This window comes from Mus musculus, chromosome 5 (genome assembly GCF_000001635.26).
Source record: "Mus musculus strain C57BL/6J chromosome 5, GRCm38.p6 C57BL/6J".
Lineage (NCBI taxonomy): Eukaryota > Metazoa > Chordata > Mammalia > Rodentia > Muridae > Mus > Mus musculus.
This window is the reverse complement of record NC_000071.6, coordinates 21,136,451-21,153,354: the sequence shown is the minus strand read 5'-3', so window position 1 is coordinate 21,153,354 and position 16,904 is coordinate 21,136,451. Positions and strand designations below refer to the sequence as shown.

Below are 16,904 nucleotides of genomic sequence, written 5' to 3'. Positions count from 1 at the left end.
TGCATGCTCACTGTAGCGCTCAGAAGAAAGCAAGGCAGTTATCAGCATCTGCTTTGCTGTTGGTTTGTTTTTTCTTCTTTGGTTTTTCGAGATAGGGTTTTGAGACAGTATAGCCTTAACTATCCTGGAACTCGCTCTGTAGATAAAAGTGGCTTTAAACTCAGATTTGCCCCTGCCTCTGCCTCCTGAGTGCTGGGATTACAGGCTGTACCACCACCACCTGGCTGCAAGTTCACATCTTAAACTCATGCCATGTGCTTTTTACATTAAAAAAAAAAAAATCCAACTAAGTGTGCCATGTGATTTTATGTCTTATTGTCTGTGCTTATTTGTCTCACTGTATTGCCCTGACTGGCCTGGATTTTGGTATGTAGAACAGGTTGTTCTTAAACTCAGAGACCCACCTGCCTCTCCCTTCAGAATGTATGCTGCCACCCCAATTGAATACTTCCAGTCAGAGCAGATGCAACTCACCAAAAGATGTATTGGCTCTGGCTTTACTATGCATGAAAATAGTGAAGAAGGTAAATGAATAAGGCCACATTTCATAAAGGGAGCAGGGCAGGAGAAATTTGAGCAGGCAAAGTGTTATATCTCAATGGAGAGCAGATGCCCTAGGACCAGGGACAAGGAAGGTTCAAAACCATTCATAATTAAGTATTTTTCTCAGATATTCCTCAATGGATTTTCATTGAGCCTTAACCCGTGACCTCTGCTGTATCCCCTAGGCTATCCTACAATGTTCTGATTTCACTAGCTAGTCCCAGACCTAAACACTAAGCTTTTACCTCACCTGCTGAAGGATAATTGCAATGTATCTTATTAATCCCAGAGGTAGACAGGCAGCACGCCTCTCGCCATCCCCGACCTAGCAGGGCCGGAGACGTGTGAGAGAGGAAGCCATGTGGGGTGGTACTCTTAGGGATTTTGCTTTAAACAGCGTTGATCTTACTTTATCCTGCAGACACTTTTAATTCTACAAAAAAAAGAAAGCGACTTGTATATCGAACCACAGTTGTCTGTGGTCTGTCAGCATACAGTATCTTAGGGGAAAAGGCCCTCAGAGATTCCAGACATCCCTTTTCGTTCTCAAAGTAGAAATTCAATACCCAGGAGCTACACTTTTGACTGCACTCTTTACTCCTTTGGGCAAAATCTTTTAAAGGGTTAAAATTTCAGTGAGTTGATGTCATTTGAATGTAAACACATTTAAAAAAAAAAAAAAAAGACAATGTTTCACTGTGTATCCCTGGCTGTTCGGTAACCTGCTATGTAGACCAGGCTGGCCTTGAATTCACAATGATCTGCCTTCCTCTGTCTCCCAGTGCTGGGATTAAAGGTGTGAGCCACGACTCCTGGTTCTGAAAGCAAATATTTTTCTTTCTTTTTTTTTTTTTTCTTCCATTTTTTATTAGGTATTTCGCTCATTTACATTTGCAATGCTATACCAAAAGTCCCCCATAGCCACCCACCCCCTCTCCCCTACCCACCCACTCCCCTTTTATGGCCCTGGCGTTCCCCTGTACTGGGGCATATAAAGTTTGCGTGTCCAATGGGCCTCTCTTTCGAGTGATGGCCGAGTAGGCCATCTTTTGATGCATATGCAGCTAGAGTCATATTTTTATTTCTAAGTTAATTTTGTTTATATTATTTTAAATTCTCAAGAAACATTTGTTAAGAAAGGTTCTGCAAATAATCTTTAAAGAGACCTTGAACCTGACATTCTGAAAATCGATGTTACTTGTCACGGAAAGCAGGCCTGAATGAACGCACTCTTGCCTTGCAGGAGGTGGGGAGAACCCATCCTCACCAGGGCAGGTTAAGAAATCATAAGGCAGCTGGGTCACCTGTTGACTGTGCAGATTTCCTGGGCCCATGTACAGATAGACTTTCTGGAAGGCCAGGATCTACTCTAGAAATCCCAGAAACTGGGTCTCCAGCATTGGAGAAGATCAGTTGGTGTATTTGTTTAGCTATTTTATTGGGTTCTTGTACCTCTACCTCTTTTCCAACCCTTATTCCTCCCTCATCCCTCCGCCCCCAACACTAGGTAGATGAGAAAGAAGGTTAGAGGAGAAGGGGCTATAGACCTTTATAGCCTGCTTCCAGCTGATTCAGGACCTTAAGTTCCTTGGGGCAACTCCAATCTTCATCATCAGAACATCTCCATCTCTTTGCTCCTGAACACTTGACAAACAAAACAACAGCAACCAGGGAGCAGTGAGTTGAGCAGCAGCAGCTCCACAGAGCCCCCAACTCTCCCAAGGCTCTGGCATTGACACCCTTGTCAGAGTCCCCAGAATTAAACTATCTGCACCTGGCAAAGATCACACCCCTGCTAGTGCATGAGGCAAATCATAATCACCTGCTGTGAAGCAGCCTCTTATCCCACACCTGGGATTAAAACAAAAACACATTCATATAACATGACTGGGTTTTTCAACAAACCCAAACTCTCACTACACCATATACCTTCCTCCTGCACCCAGAAGAGGTTACAGCATCATGTTTTCTCTACTGTGCAGAATCTAGAGGGTTAGTCAGTCTGTTTCATTTGACAGGAAAGCAGAAGGGAGACAGTTGAGGGGAGAAGAGACAGGGGAGGTATAGAAGGGTAAATATGGAAAAAATGCAATGTATAAATGATCATGTCAGAATGAAAGCATTATTTTACATACTTACCAAAAAGCTAATTTTAAAAACAGAAAAGAATTAAGGCCGTATTACAGAAAACTACTGAGGCTCCTGGTGTCAAAGAGTGGAGAGAAAAACAAGAATACTTCTAAACGGACTCTGGTCTCATATACATCTATAATCTTCTACTGAATACAGATGAAGCATCTCTTCCTGTTATCAGTGGTGCTGGTCTGAATTCACCTAGCCATTGGTTCTATATCGAGAACTGCAGAATAACTTCTTAAATGAGATCGGCACAGGAAGAGGACAGAAGGTCTGAAGCCCTGGGCCCAGAAGAGGTGTAGGAGCAATGGACTGAGATAAGAAGGCCTCTGCTGGGTGTGTTTGTGGAAACTATTGTGTATAATGGACTCATTCCTGTGATACCCAGCTAAAATGGAGTGGAGCTGCTACAGTAAAAAACAAAAACAAAAACAAAAACAAAAAAAAACTACGATCAAGGAGCCTGTGTCTTAACAAACAATCTAATCAAACTTTAAGGCTAATTTTACATGGCAACTTTCCATAAAACTGTTGGCCATGACTTTAAGGTTAGATTCACCTTGCAATGGCTGCCAGATGTCAACCAGAGTTGGCTAGCTCTTCAGCGACATCCAAGCACTAACACGCTTTTTTTCAGAACACCTCAAGATGAGAAAGAAACAAGTGGAAGAAATCTTCTGGAAAGCAATAAGGCTTTGTGGTTTCAATCCAAAAATCTTCCTCAGACTTGTCCATACTCTGGATGCTATTTTGGGGGTTTGGGAACGTTGGGAGGTAGAGTGTAGCTGGAGGAAATAGATGCCTGAGGAGAAGGTCCCTGGAAGCCTTCCTGGGATCTCTAGCCACTTCCTGTGAACACCCTCTAGCACATACTTGCACTGCTGTGACCTGAGCTGCTCAGGCTTACCTGGCCTGCAGTGATGGACTAAAACCCTCTGCAATCATAAACAAAGGAAATCCCACAGGGCTGGAAAAATGGCTTAGAGGTTAAGACCACTTTCTACTCCTTAGAAGATCCAAGTTCAGTTGCCAGCAACCACATGAGATTGCTTATAACCACCATTGCTTATAGCTCCAGCTCCAGGCACCTGACACCTACTCTGACCTCCACTGGCATCCCACACACATGAACAAGGTGATAAACAAATAAATAATCCCTTGGGTTGTTTCTGTCAGCCACACTGAGGCAAAGTAAGCAGGACAAAGGGTGAACACGCCTTCTGGGAAACTGATGTATTCTAGAATGAAGACTGTCATAAGATTCAGCACGTTTGCATCTTCATGCAATCTCTTTAATAAGAGAGATGAATTTAATCATAGGCAGAGACTGAGTCAGTGATGCATCCATCATGTGTTCCTCTTGCCACAGCTCACGTTCTTCTTTCTCCTTATCTACTGTGTCCCATGTTCACCTCTCAGGTCACTTCCACTAAAGACAGCCTTGGGTTCCTGCCTGAAGCATATCCTTCCAAGAGCATGTACCTGGTGAGCTACAAGCCTCTGACCTGGTGAACTATCAACCTCTGATTTGTAGCATTTATCATCAGTGTGGTAAAACAATTACATATTCATTGCAATAAAAACAAGAATAAACTGAATAAACAACTTAGCTGAACCTGAGGTGCCTAGAGACGTTTCTCATATATTTTCTGTGTAAATGTACTAGCTATAAGAAGTTCAGTAGAAGGAGCTGAAGTTATTTTCCTAGAGGAGAAAAGTTCAGGTAGGCGACAACACCTGTCTTCAAGTGTTTGAAGGAATATCATGTTGAGCCAGTGGGCACCTTTGTGGCTTTAGAGAGCAGGAAAAAAACAAATGGGGAGAAAGTTCCAGAAGGCAGATTTCACCACAGTGTAAAGAAGTGAACTGTGTAACAGTGAGACTTGTTAAAAACGAAGTGTCCTGGTCAAATTGGTGATCAAAGACTGAATGAACACATGTGTGTAGAGGAAATCCAGTTCTGGCCACTCTGTGCTTTTTTACATCAGGAGGAGGCACCCGGAAGCAAATGGAATTGGTTTGAACTGACCTCAAGAAAGAGTGCAACTGCAAAGAACTGATCTCATGGTGCCCAGCTAGTGCCATGCTCTCTAAAACCTGCATCTGGTGTGTGGGTGGTCACACTGTTAACTATGCTTCCAAAGCCAGCGTTCCAACAGTGGTCACAGCTGCACAGCTGCCACTGTGACTAAATTAGGGAACACACAAGCAAATGAAGGAAATCTCGGACTTACCCCCTCAACATAGTCTCCCCACCCAACCCTGCCTCACAAACACATAGACATATACATATACACATATGTCCACATATATATGAATATATTTCTACTTCCAAAGCCCCCACCCTGTGCTGCAGTTCTCTCTCTGACCCTTAAGCCCTCTCTTTATACTTCGTACACATAACTTAATTACTGTGTTCTCCTTTCTCATGGGAAATTCAGCATGCAAAGACATCTGACAGAAAATAATTAAACAGTCACCTTAAGAGGTCATTTCTATCTTAAAGTTACTTAACAATTATGAAGCTGAGAGCTAGCACTCCTGTTTGGAAATTGAGATCTAATGACACCATAGGTTAGATGGAAGTCAGCTTACAAACAAGATCTGTGGCCACTACTTTCCACAGGAGCAGGCCTGGATCAGCAAGGATAGTCTTCTGAGCAGTGAGATATTATGACTCTTCAGTTACCGGTTTGCAAACTGTGAAATATAATCCATTTATAAACAAATAAATGCAAAAAAAAACCCTATCACTTTATTTAAATTATAGATACCAAGTCACTACTTACCTTTTAGAACCACAGTGCCCTTATGCTGTTTGATAAGCTATTTGGTGATCCAATCACCCAACACTTACTGAGCACCTATTCTGCATCAGAGACATTGACAAGCAAATTTGATGCTGTCTTATCAGAGTTTTATTCCTGTGAGAGACACCATGACCAGGGCAAGTGCCTTCAGTACAAGCTACCTGGCTTCTGGAGAGATAGGCCAAAATAAGCCAGCAGCAAGGCCAAAATGGGAATGATCACCTATACTGGCAGTGTGGCAGCCTTTGAGGGGTAGGCTAGACAAGCTGTACACTAGGGCACACCACAGGAACGACACTGGCCATTACTCATGATCAGCTCCTGTGATGACCATTGTTCCAGACACTGATCGTGTTTTTCCTACAAAGAGTTTACATTGCCCATGGACTGTTTAAATCTAACGACTCTCAACCACATTGAACGCCTGACTTGGATAGGCTTCTTACTTCTCTTTCAAATACCCATACTGGCCTTTCCATAGCCTCTGCTTACTCTTTCCCTTCCTCCCAGGCTGATGTGTGATGGGGGGGAAGATCTGTCCTCTGGATGTAGTGATGAAGCCAGCACTTTAAGAATGGTAGAAATTGGGCTAGAGAGATGACTCAGTGGTTAAGAGCACTGGCTGTTCTTCCAGAGGTCCTGAGTTCAATTCCCAGCAACCACATGGTGACTTACAACCATCTGTAATAGAATTCGATGCCCTCCTTTGGTGTTTCTGAGGAGAACAACAATGAACTCACATACATAAAATCTTAGAAGAAGAAGAAGAAGAAGAAGAAGAAGAAGAAGAAGAAGAAGAAGAAGAAGAAGAAGAAGACGAGGAGGAAGAGGAGGAGGAAGAGGAGGAGGAGGAGGAAGAGGAGGAGGAAAGAAACAAAGTCATGTTTAAACGAAAACTGGTAGAAATCACAAGCTAGCAAGTGCCTTCCTTATTGATTCTGCAGTTTACAGAACTGGAGCCTTTGCTTGTTAGACTCATTGTGAGTTCACCCAGCATCCCCACCTGTATCCAACCAGCACAACCGGAATGAGGCAGGAGCACTGGCTTGCAGTAGTAACCCTCTTGCCCTGGATTATTTGCTCACATTTATTGTCAGCAATCCGTGAGGGCTTTGGCTGGATGGCAGCTTTACCACTAAGAGTCTTTAGATTTAAGCAGGGAGGTGGTGGTGCACTCAGGAGGCAAACATAAGCTGATCTCTGTAAGTTCAAGGCCAGCCTGGTCTACAGTGTGAGTTCCAGGGCATCCAGGGCTATACAGAGAAACCTTGTTCAAAAAACAGAAACAAATGTAAATAAAGAAAAATATCTAATAAAAAAAGAAAGAAAAGAAAAAACAGAAATAAACAAAAAAGGCAGAAAGAGTCTTGAGTAGTCTCAACTTCATCTTATAGATGATGAAAAAAATTATGAAAGGACTAAACAAATGGCCGAATGTTTTGCATGTGCATGTGTTCGTGTGGGAGAATGCGCATGTATGTTCAAGTGTGCAGACTTATATGTGTGCCTGTCCACAGAGACCAGCAGTCAGTCTCAGGTGACATTCTTCAGAAGCCATTCTCACTGGTTTGAAGCAGAGTCTGTCACTGTGACCCAGGAGTTGCCAATTAGGCAAAAGAGACAACAGGCAGCTCCAGGGAGCCTCCCCTTCCCTTCTCCCCAGGGCTGGAATTATAAGCACTCTACAGCAAGAATGGCTTATGACATTGGTTCTAGGGATCAGATTCCTGTCTCCACCACTTTACCAATTAAGCTACCTCCCAGCCCCTAAAATTGTATTTTTAAATCTTTAAAGAATTTCAAAATTTAAAAGAAAAAATATCTATCATTTTTCACCACACACACACATACACATACCACTTAAATGTTCAATGTTAATAACTCAGGGAAACAGAATGCCCATATATATTGCTGTGTATAAAAACAAAATTGGGATTGCCTTTCTAGAAGGTAGTTAAATTTCCCTTTGACCAAATGTACTGGCCGATTTTGTGTGTGGACTTGACACAGGCTGGAGTTATCACAGAGAAAGGAGCTTCAGTTGAGGAAATGCCTCCATGAGATCCAGCTGTGGAGCATTTTCTCAATTAGTGATTAAGCGGGGAGGGCCCCTTGTGGGTGGGACCATCTCTGGGCTGGTAGTCTTGGTTCTATAAGAGAGCGGGCTGAGCAAGCCAGAGGAAGCAAGCCAGTAAAGAACATCCCTCCAGGGCCTCTGCATCAGCTCCTGCTTCCTGACCTGCTTGAGTTCCAGTCCTGACTTCCTTTGATGATCAACAGCAATGTAGAAGGTGTAAGCTGAATAAACCCTTTCCTACCCAACTGCTTCTTGGTCATGATGTTTGCACAGGAATAGAAACCCTGACTAAGACACCAAACATCCCACCCACTTTTGGGCCTTCAGTGTAAGGAAGTAAGTCATGGATGTTAGGACTCAGTATAAAAGGGAACAGATAAGAATGAAGCATCATGACACATGGGTGAGACTGGCATGATGAAGCCATGACTTCATATGCTAGCCTAAAACTTAAAATGTTTATGCACTAGGATATCCTTAGTGTTTAACAATAGGGAGTCGGTTGGGTAGACCATGAATCACCCTTTGAACACTATACAACTTACCTGAATATTTAACAACACAGAAATGCTCATTAAATTTTGTCACATGAAAAAAGAAGTTATAAAAGAATATGTAGACCAATCAACACTCCTAAGAATGAGGCCAGAGTGGAGGGGTTTGAGCTTCAGAGGCACCACTGACAACTGTGTAGCCTTGGTTGGATAACCTAGTCTTCCCATAGCTCAGTTTGATCATCCATAAAATGGGGCTAATACCAGTCTCTGTTTCACAGGGTTGTTGTAAAAATGACAAGCTAAATCACAGACAGCATTCAGACAAGCACAAGCCACATGGAAAGGATTATTGTAAGAGCACACTATTGTTGACAGCTTAGTTTCTGTTGCCAATAAATTAAGTTGACTTTTAAGCTAATTCAAGAAGCAGAGGTGGGAAGGAGAATCATCCAGGCAAGAGTCACACCCTTGCATTCCACAGGGCTGCTCCCATGAAGTCACCAGCCCAGCTGCCAAAGGCTGACCCCGTGGCTCACACTGCGAAGTCCTTGGATGCAGGACATTGCATACTGCCTCAGAACAGCTGTCTTTCTCTCAACTGGAAACCGGATGCAGCTGCCATAGCTGCTGCCCAGGCCACAGTGGACTCTGCGTCATCCGTCATCCCTGCTGCTCTGAGTCAACAGCTCAGGAATCAAAGTCCAGAGAGGATGCATCTGCTCGGCTGTACCAAGTCCTTAGCCCCCCTCGTAGGAGCAGTCACGTAAAAACAGCATCACATAGTGAAAAAGGTACGGAAGTCCAGCAAACTCAGGGAGCAAGTCTGCAAACTGAACAACAATAACAAAAAAGATATAAAGAATCCCTTCATGGTTTAAAAATATAATCATAACTTGGACAGAGAAAGAAAACCAAAAGGCTATATATGCATCACAATGTTAATAATCAATCTGAGTTAATCATGACGACTGATTTGACTTTTTATTTTTTATTATTATTGTATATGTGTGCACATGTATGTATGATGTGTGTTTGTGAGTGTAGGCTCACCTATACTACAGCAGGTCTGGGAACTGAACCCATGTTCTTGGGAATGTTTACCCACTGACCCATATTTTAAATTCTTTTTGTGACTAGTTGAATTTTCTATGACCTAGAAAAGGTCTTTTCTTTAAAAATAAATAAATAAATAAATAAATAAATAAATAAACCTGGACAATGTCAGGTCTGTATTCTGAAACAGAATTGACTCTTTAGCGGTGAAACAGAAGACTAGACTCAGATGAGCACTGCTAGCCCAGAACAGGCCCAGTGGACCAGCACCACCAGCTGATTCACAGTGTGCTAAAATACGGGATCTCAGAGGAAAAAAGGAAGGTGACTTCTCTAGGAGACTAAGAAACAGACTTGACAGTGTGAAGACGCATTATGTAACATTTCATGACTATAAGCCTTGAAATGCTTCCAGACTTAGAAGAAGGCAAGATCATTAGCAGAAATAGATAGCTGGAACAGGATCCAGTTTTAAGGGGGAAAAAAGATAAATCTGGCTTTAAGCAATGAGGTTTAAGATCTTGAAAGGTGGCTCAGCCCAGAAAAACAAAACTTAGACCAACAATAAATGTCAATGCTGGACTTGTAAGTTGGAGAGAAATCCAAGGCCACGAAATAATGGGAGCCATAAAAGTAGACGAGATTGTGCACAGACGAAGATGAGCCAAGACAGGAAACCGAAGCAGGATGCCCCGTCGTAACACCTGTGTGGAGACTGGGGAGGAAGAGAAGCCAGAGACTCGGCAGAGCAAACGCTTGAGGAAAGAGAAAAAAAGGATATTCGTTTTACATTAAAACAACAGTCCTCATCAGCAGACAATTCAAAAGTTTCCGAATTTTTCCTGTAATGTTTTGATGAACAATTTGCTGTTTGTGAAGAGTTGCAAATGCACAAGGGCCACAGCTTATCTATGTTTTATTCATTCATTCATTCATTCATTCATTCAACAAACATTGCCTTAGCACTTACTTTGAGACAAGTACTCTCTTGTGTGTTGAGGGTGGAACAGTCAAAAGCTCTTGCCCTCCTGGGAACTACATTCCATATTCTAGAGGGGAGGCGTATGGTAGGTAAGTATGTTAGATGGTGGCGAATATCGGAGCCCAGGTAAGGATGGGTGAGCGCTAAAGGTCGCAGCAGGAAGGCTCACCGAGATGATCAGATCCAAAAAAGAGAGGAAGCCACTCTTGCAGAGAGATTAGGAAAGAACACCCCACGACAAGACCCTGAGATGGTGGGGGTCCTGCCATGCTTAGGAAGGCTGGGGTGGCTCCCCAGGGGAGGAGGGGACGCAGCTGAGAAGGAAAGGTCCTCAGAGGATTTTGAGTAAGTGATGTTTTCTAACTTGAACTCTAATGCCATGAGTGCTACTGTTCAGAACGTTCTAAGGTGCAGCATAACGACATAAGCCTTTACATCTAAGCACACAGGAGGCAGAGGGAGGCCGGCTGGTTCTGGTTTCTGCTAGTTTGAGGCCAACCTGGTCTACATAGTCAGGCCTACATTGTGAGACCCTGTTTCAAAAAAAAAAAAAAAAAAAGGAAAAGAAAAAGGAATATCCTAAGAAGAACAGGACAGGAGGCTATTGCCACTACCTGGTAAAAAGTAAGAATGACTTGGAGCAAGCACCTGTGTTTGCTATGTTTCATATGTTTTCATGTTTGTTATTCTTCTAGTATAACCCAGTGTAGTGGGGAGTAAGAGATGGATGAAAGATTGTGTGTGAGGGAGAAAAAGAAGTACAGGCCTTGCGTCTCTCACTATATCGTTCTGTGTTTCACATGTATCCCCAGACACACAGAATTAAAGGGAAAAGCAACTTGAACATTTAATATGTTTGCTCACTTAAATCTTCCAAATTATTACAGCTTCGTGAAAACGTTTAAAAATAGGACTCCAAAAGCCAGTTATCACCACTTTGACAATAAATTTATATTTAGGCCAAGGCAATAATAATAGAACATGGTAATTTTTTTAAAAGGCATGAGCAATATCTTTGAAATGCAGAGTCACTAAATAATGACTGGTTCTGAAAGGTGTAATTTTAAACCTTCCCCTCTGCTGGTGCTATAATTAAAAATAAAAGTGAATCTAGATAGTTGCACACAGGTCTGAGTCACATTGGGACATATAATTTGCTTTTCTTACGAATCTGAGACCAAAGCCTCCCATTATTTGCTAAAGATTAGAAGGATATACTGATTATTTCTCTTGTTAAGACACACAACTTAGTGGAGTTAAATGTTGATTCGGGGGCGGGGGGGGGGGGGTTGTCTGTCAGCACCACCCGGTTGGCACCCTGGTGCACTTCACTGTTTACAGAGCACTCTGGCTGGCTCTGCTATCTCACTGAGCATTCACTCCAGACCTATTCAGGTCTTGACTCTGCTGTGCAGAAATGCAAGCTAGTGTGGAGCTGAGGGGCTTACACGGATGTCCTGTTGGGGCATCCTCCCTCTCCCAGAGCTGGAGACCAGTCAGCCACTTCTCATACCCTTGCAACCTGAATTCTGTTCCACAGCTGGATCTCAGGGGAAAGTTCCCAGGTCAGCAAGACCACCAGAAGAAAAAGCACCCGTGTAAAACTACTAGTCAGGGTAGACTCTTAGGAGAAGAGACACTGTTGCTGGTACTTAATCCCGGAAAAAAACAAGACACAAGTCTCTTGTGGGTCAGCCAGTGGCTTTACTTGTTCGGGTGGTTGCCATTGCTGCTAACTTTGGTCTCCTCGGTTCCCCTTCACAGCTTGTCTGATTTGGCAGCTCCACCAGAGGGCAGGCAGGGTGGGAAGAGCACTTTCAATGCTTAGCTAAAAGTTGCAAAAGGCTAGAGAGGGCTCAGGGGTTACAGGAGCTTCCTGCTCCTGCAGAGGACAGGGCTTTATTCAAAGCATTCGCGTACAGCCCACAGCTATCTGTAACTCCAGGTCCACAGCTATCTGTAACTCCAGGTCCACAGCTATCTGTAACTCCAGGTCCACAGCTAGCTGTAACTCCAGGTCCAGGTCAATGCTTCTGACCTCCGCAGGCTCCTGTCCACACAATCTGACCTCCGCAGGCTCCTGTCCACACAATCTGACCTCCGCAGGCTCCTGTCCACACAATCTGACCTCCGCAGGCTCCTGTCCACACAAGGCACACATACTCTGGCACACATGCGTACACACAAAATAAAATAAATACACAGCTTAAAAATTTTTTTAGAGTTGGAAAAAGAAATCTTGGGTCATTTTCTTAATTTAGATGTTGGTGTCTTTCTACATTTTAGTTGCTAATGTGACTTCTGTCAAAAGTCTCCCAGGTAAAGCTAGATTAAACAGTACAATGAAATCATCTCAGAACGGGAAAACAGAGTTTTATTACACTTCTATTAATTCCCATGGCTGGTTTTCCTAGTGGACATGAAATGTTAAATGTTTTAAAAGGAGTGCATACAGGCACGGAAGAAAATAGACAGATAATGCAGAGCGTAGACAACTGGCAGGAGAGAGAACACAGCGGCCAGGGACCATGGAAAACAGCCCACTTTACCACCATTAAAGAAATACATGCTGAAAACAAAGTGTCAGTTCTCATCTGAAATGACTTAGCAATAAAAGCAAGAACTGCTAGTAAGGGTGTGATAGCTTTTCATGTATTTTAATAATATAAACCACTACCATCTTTCTGAAGAGAAATCTAACCATACAGGGATTAATCCTAACACCTGGCAGGGCAGGGCATTCTTGTAATTCCAGCACTCAAAGGTTGAGGCAGGAGGACTCCTTAAAGTTTGAAGGTAACACACACACACACACACACACACACAGAGAGAGAGAGAGAGAGAGAGAGAGAGAGAGAGAGAGAGAGAGAGAGAGCTAGTTCCCAGAGCCAAAATAATATTTAAAAAATAAAAATAAGTGGCTAGAAAAATGGCTCAGCCCTTGCAGAGAACACAGGTTCAATTCCCAGCACCTACATGGTGGTTCACAGCCATCTGTAACTCCTGTAGTTGAGGATCTGACCCCTCTGTTGACCTCTGATGGTACCAGTCACACAGGCATCCGTACAGGCAAGGCACTCATACACAAAAAATAAAATAAACCTTTAAAAGATTAAATAAATAAAATACAAATGAAGTGGCAACAAGCATACAGAGAAAGGAGTCCAGAATTGAAATCTTGCTGAATAAGGAGGGGGTTTTCCATTTTCTTTTCCCTCCGCCATCGCCAGCTTTGGCTCAAGGTCACCTGAAACTTGAAGCAAGAACAGGCAAGGACGAAGAGCTATGTGTGAAATCTTCTAAACGGAGCGGAGCTCCAGGGGAAAGGAATTCCCTGTTGGAAGCCAACAGCAGAGGCCGCGCTCCTTTTCCTTTTCAGCAGTCTGCTGCACAGCATCCCCACCGCCACCCCCCATTCCCCACCCAGGATTACCCAGGAGTGGCTGCGCAATCTGTACTGGAGCAGTGGCAGAGGCACTCGCTGGTGCCTGACTCTGAGAAGGAAGCATGGTTGGTTGCCAAGGAAGGGAACTGTGCCAGAAATGAGTATGGGCCTGATATGGGCAGAGTGCTTCCACATCCCAGATGAATCTGTCACGTGTGCTTGGAATCGAAATCTGAAGCACAGAAGAGACCTGGGCTCGAGTTCTAGGCTTGTGAGTCATCTACACTTAGAAGCTATTTAAAGCTGAATATTTCAGAGGCTTTCTTCCTTTGTTACTGAGTAGTGGCTGATGATGGAGATTCCCACGTAGCAGTCCTTAGGATCTGCTTACTAACGAGGATAAAACAGATTGGTGCAAGCCTATAAATGGAGGTTATCTTACTGGTAGACAATGCTGACAGGGTTCCACTTGGTCCTGAGATCTGAGGCATGATGGCTGAGACAGATGTCATCAAGTTTTGCAGGCACGGCTCCTAAAATCAATTTGAAAACCTTTATATTCCCTCACACATTTTCAGATTTTCATTTGTTTTTTAAAGATTTATTTTATTTTTAATTGTGTGTGTGTTTGTATGTGTGTACGTGTTTCTGTGTGAACACATGCACAAGAGCTTAGTGACTGCCCAAGGAAGTTAAATGCATCAGACCTCCAGGAGCAGGAAGGCCATATGAGTCATCTAATGTGGACACTAGGAATTGGTGGCGCATGCCTTTAATCCCAGCACTCGGGAGGCAGAGGCAGGCGGATTTCTGAGTTCGAGGCCAACCTGGTCTACAAAGTGAGCTCCAGGACAGCCAGGGCTATACAGAGAAACCCTGTCTCGAAAAACCAAAAAAAAAAAAAAAAAAAAGGAATTGAGCTCAAGTCCTCTGAAAGAGAAGTACACACTCTTAACTTCTGAGCCATTTCTCCAGCCCTCACCATAAACTTAGTTAATGGCAAGGGACATGGTTTGGGATGTATAATACCTATTAACTACTAGATCACTCATATATGCCAAAAGATTAAGAATCCCAGGCTGGCCTTACACTTCTGTGGTGGTTTAAATATGCTTATCCCAGAGAATGGCACTATTTGTAGGTGTGGCCTTGTTCAAGGAAGTGTGTCACTGTGGGTATGGGCTTTAACATCCTCATCTTAGCTGCCTGGAAGCTGGTTTTCTCCTGTTGGCCTTCAGAACAAAATGTAGAACTCTCAGCTCCTCCTGCACCATGCCTGCCTGGATGCTGCCATGCTCCTGCCTTGATAATAATAGACTGAAAGTCTGAACTGTAAGCTAGTCCCAACTAAATGTTGTCCTTATAAGAGTTGCCTTGGTCATGGTGTCTGTTCACAGCAGTAAAACCCTAACTAAGACAATTTACCATCATATATTCTTAAAAATATATTAAGCCCAGCCAGTGAGATAGCTCAGCAGTCAAAGGTGCTTGCTACCAAGTCTGACTACCCAAGTTTGACTCCACGGACCAACATCATGGAGGAAAGGAAAGAACAGATTCTCCCAAGTGTGTGTGTGTGTGTGTGTGTGTGTGTGTGTGTGTATGTGATGCATACACACGAATGCACTGGTACATGAATGCATGCATGCAAAAGCCAGAGGAGGCTGACATCCTTTATCATCCTGTTTATCCCTTGAGATAGGGTTTCCGGCTAAAATGAAAGCTCACCATTTTGGCTCACCAGTAAGCTCCTGGGATCTGCTTGTCTCCACCCTTCAACCCTGAAATGACAGCACACACAGCCATGCCCAGTTTTCTACGCGGGTCATGGGGATTCAAACTGAGATCATGTTAAGCTGTTCTTACCCATGGATCTATGACTCCAGCCCACAAACTCTTTTTTATTGTCACAAGTTTCATATCATTATCTTTTCTTCTTTAGTTCATATTTATATTCCAATTTCTCAACAAAATTATACTGTATTATGCCAATTTTGATGCTTGAAATATATTATTAAAAATTCTATCACTACTTATTATAATATAGTACACATATAAATTGAAACATTCTCTAGTTCCATAACTGCTCTCATTTTTTCTTTGCATATAGTTACTATCATTAGTAATAACCAAGCTACATAGTTATCATATAAATAAATTTGATTAACCAGCATAAATAGCACATTTAGCCATATGGTGATGGCACATACCTTTAGTTCCAGCACTCAGAAGATAGAAGCAGGGGATTTCGTTTTTTTTTTTTTTTCTTTTAAGATTTACTTATTTATTTTCTGTATATGAGTATACCATTGCTCTCTTCAGACACACCAGAAGAAGGCATCAGATCCCATTACAGATGGTTGTGAGGCACCATGTGGTTGCTGGAAATTGAACTCAGGTCCTTTGGAAGAGCAGTCGGTGCTCTTAACCATTGAGCCATCTCTCCAGCCCAAGAGGGATTTCTGAGTTCAAGGCCAGAGTACATTCTACAGAGTACATTCCAGGACAGCCAGTACTACATAGAGAAAACCCTGTCTTGAAAAACAATCAATCAATCAACCAATAAATAAATAAATAAATAGCATATTTAAATAATATTAATAAATACATAAGCATAAATGGCATATTTAGATATTTTAAAAATTAAAATATTGTAAATGTATCATGTGGCCAGGTAGTGAAACCTATTTTTGATTAATTTATATATCTGTCAGTTAATATTAATTACTGTTATAATTAGACATCCATTTTATTCCCTTTTTAGATATAGGTCCTGAAAATAACTTATCCATGTGAATGAGTGGGTTGAGCAAGGAGTTGCATTGTAGCAATGGTCTGAAATAATTTGAGCACCTCTAGAATTATATGTCTAAAAGTCACATAGTAATGTAGCACAAACATTTATATTTTAACGAGTCGCCAACCAACCCCTCCAGATTCCTCCTTCAATTTTGCTGCTAAATGACTCGTTGCCCAGGTATCATAATAACTTGCCTTCTCCCTATCTGCACTGATAGCATGACTTGCCTGTTTGTTAACAGCTCTTCTGCCCCAGGGCAGTGTGCTGCAGAATGCTCTGCATTTCCTAACTGCTGCTTGTTAAGAGCTTCCTAACTTGGACTGTGGGGCGGGAACTGTGCAAGGGAGGGTGAGAATGGAGAAAGCAGAAGTTTTGAAGGTCTAAGGCAGATGAGATTTAAAAGGAATGTGGAAGTCCAGGATTTTAGCAAATCTCTGTTGGCTTTCATACTCCTTGGAAGTCTTTGGTGTGCTCTCGGTTGCTTTAAATGAATAATCATTTCCAAAATGAGAAAGAAATGAAGGAGAAGGGGGAGGGTTGGCAGGAGGGAGGCAGGCAGGCAGAACTATTAAAGGTTATAGGAAGAAGAATGCACATGTAGAGCATTCTTCAGTGCCTGGC

The 16,904-nt window shown here is 42.7% G+C and overlaps 1 long non-coding RNA gene across 1 annotated transcript; it reads right to left on the bottom strand.

The window, feature by feature from the left end:
• Positions 1-8,393: 8,393 nt before the first annotated feature.
• Gm42222 lies at positions 8,394-15,256 on the bottom strand. The gene is made up of 3 exons (XR_880865.1): positions 15,212-15,256; positions 13,926-14,016; positions 8,394-8,893 (listed from the first exon to the last, which is right to left on the bottom strand). It is a non-coding gene; the product is annotated as a predicted gene, 42222 (long non-coding RNA).
• Between the last annotated feature and the right edge of the window lie 1,648 nt (positions 15,257-16,904).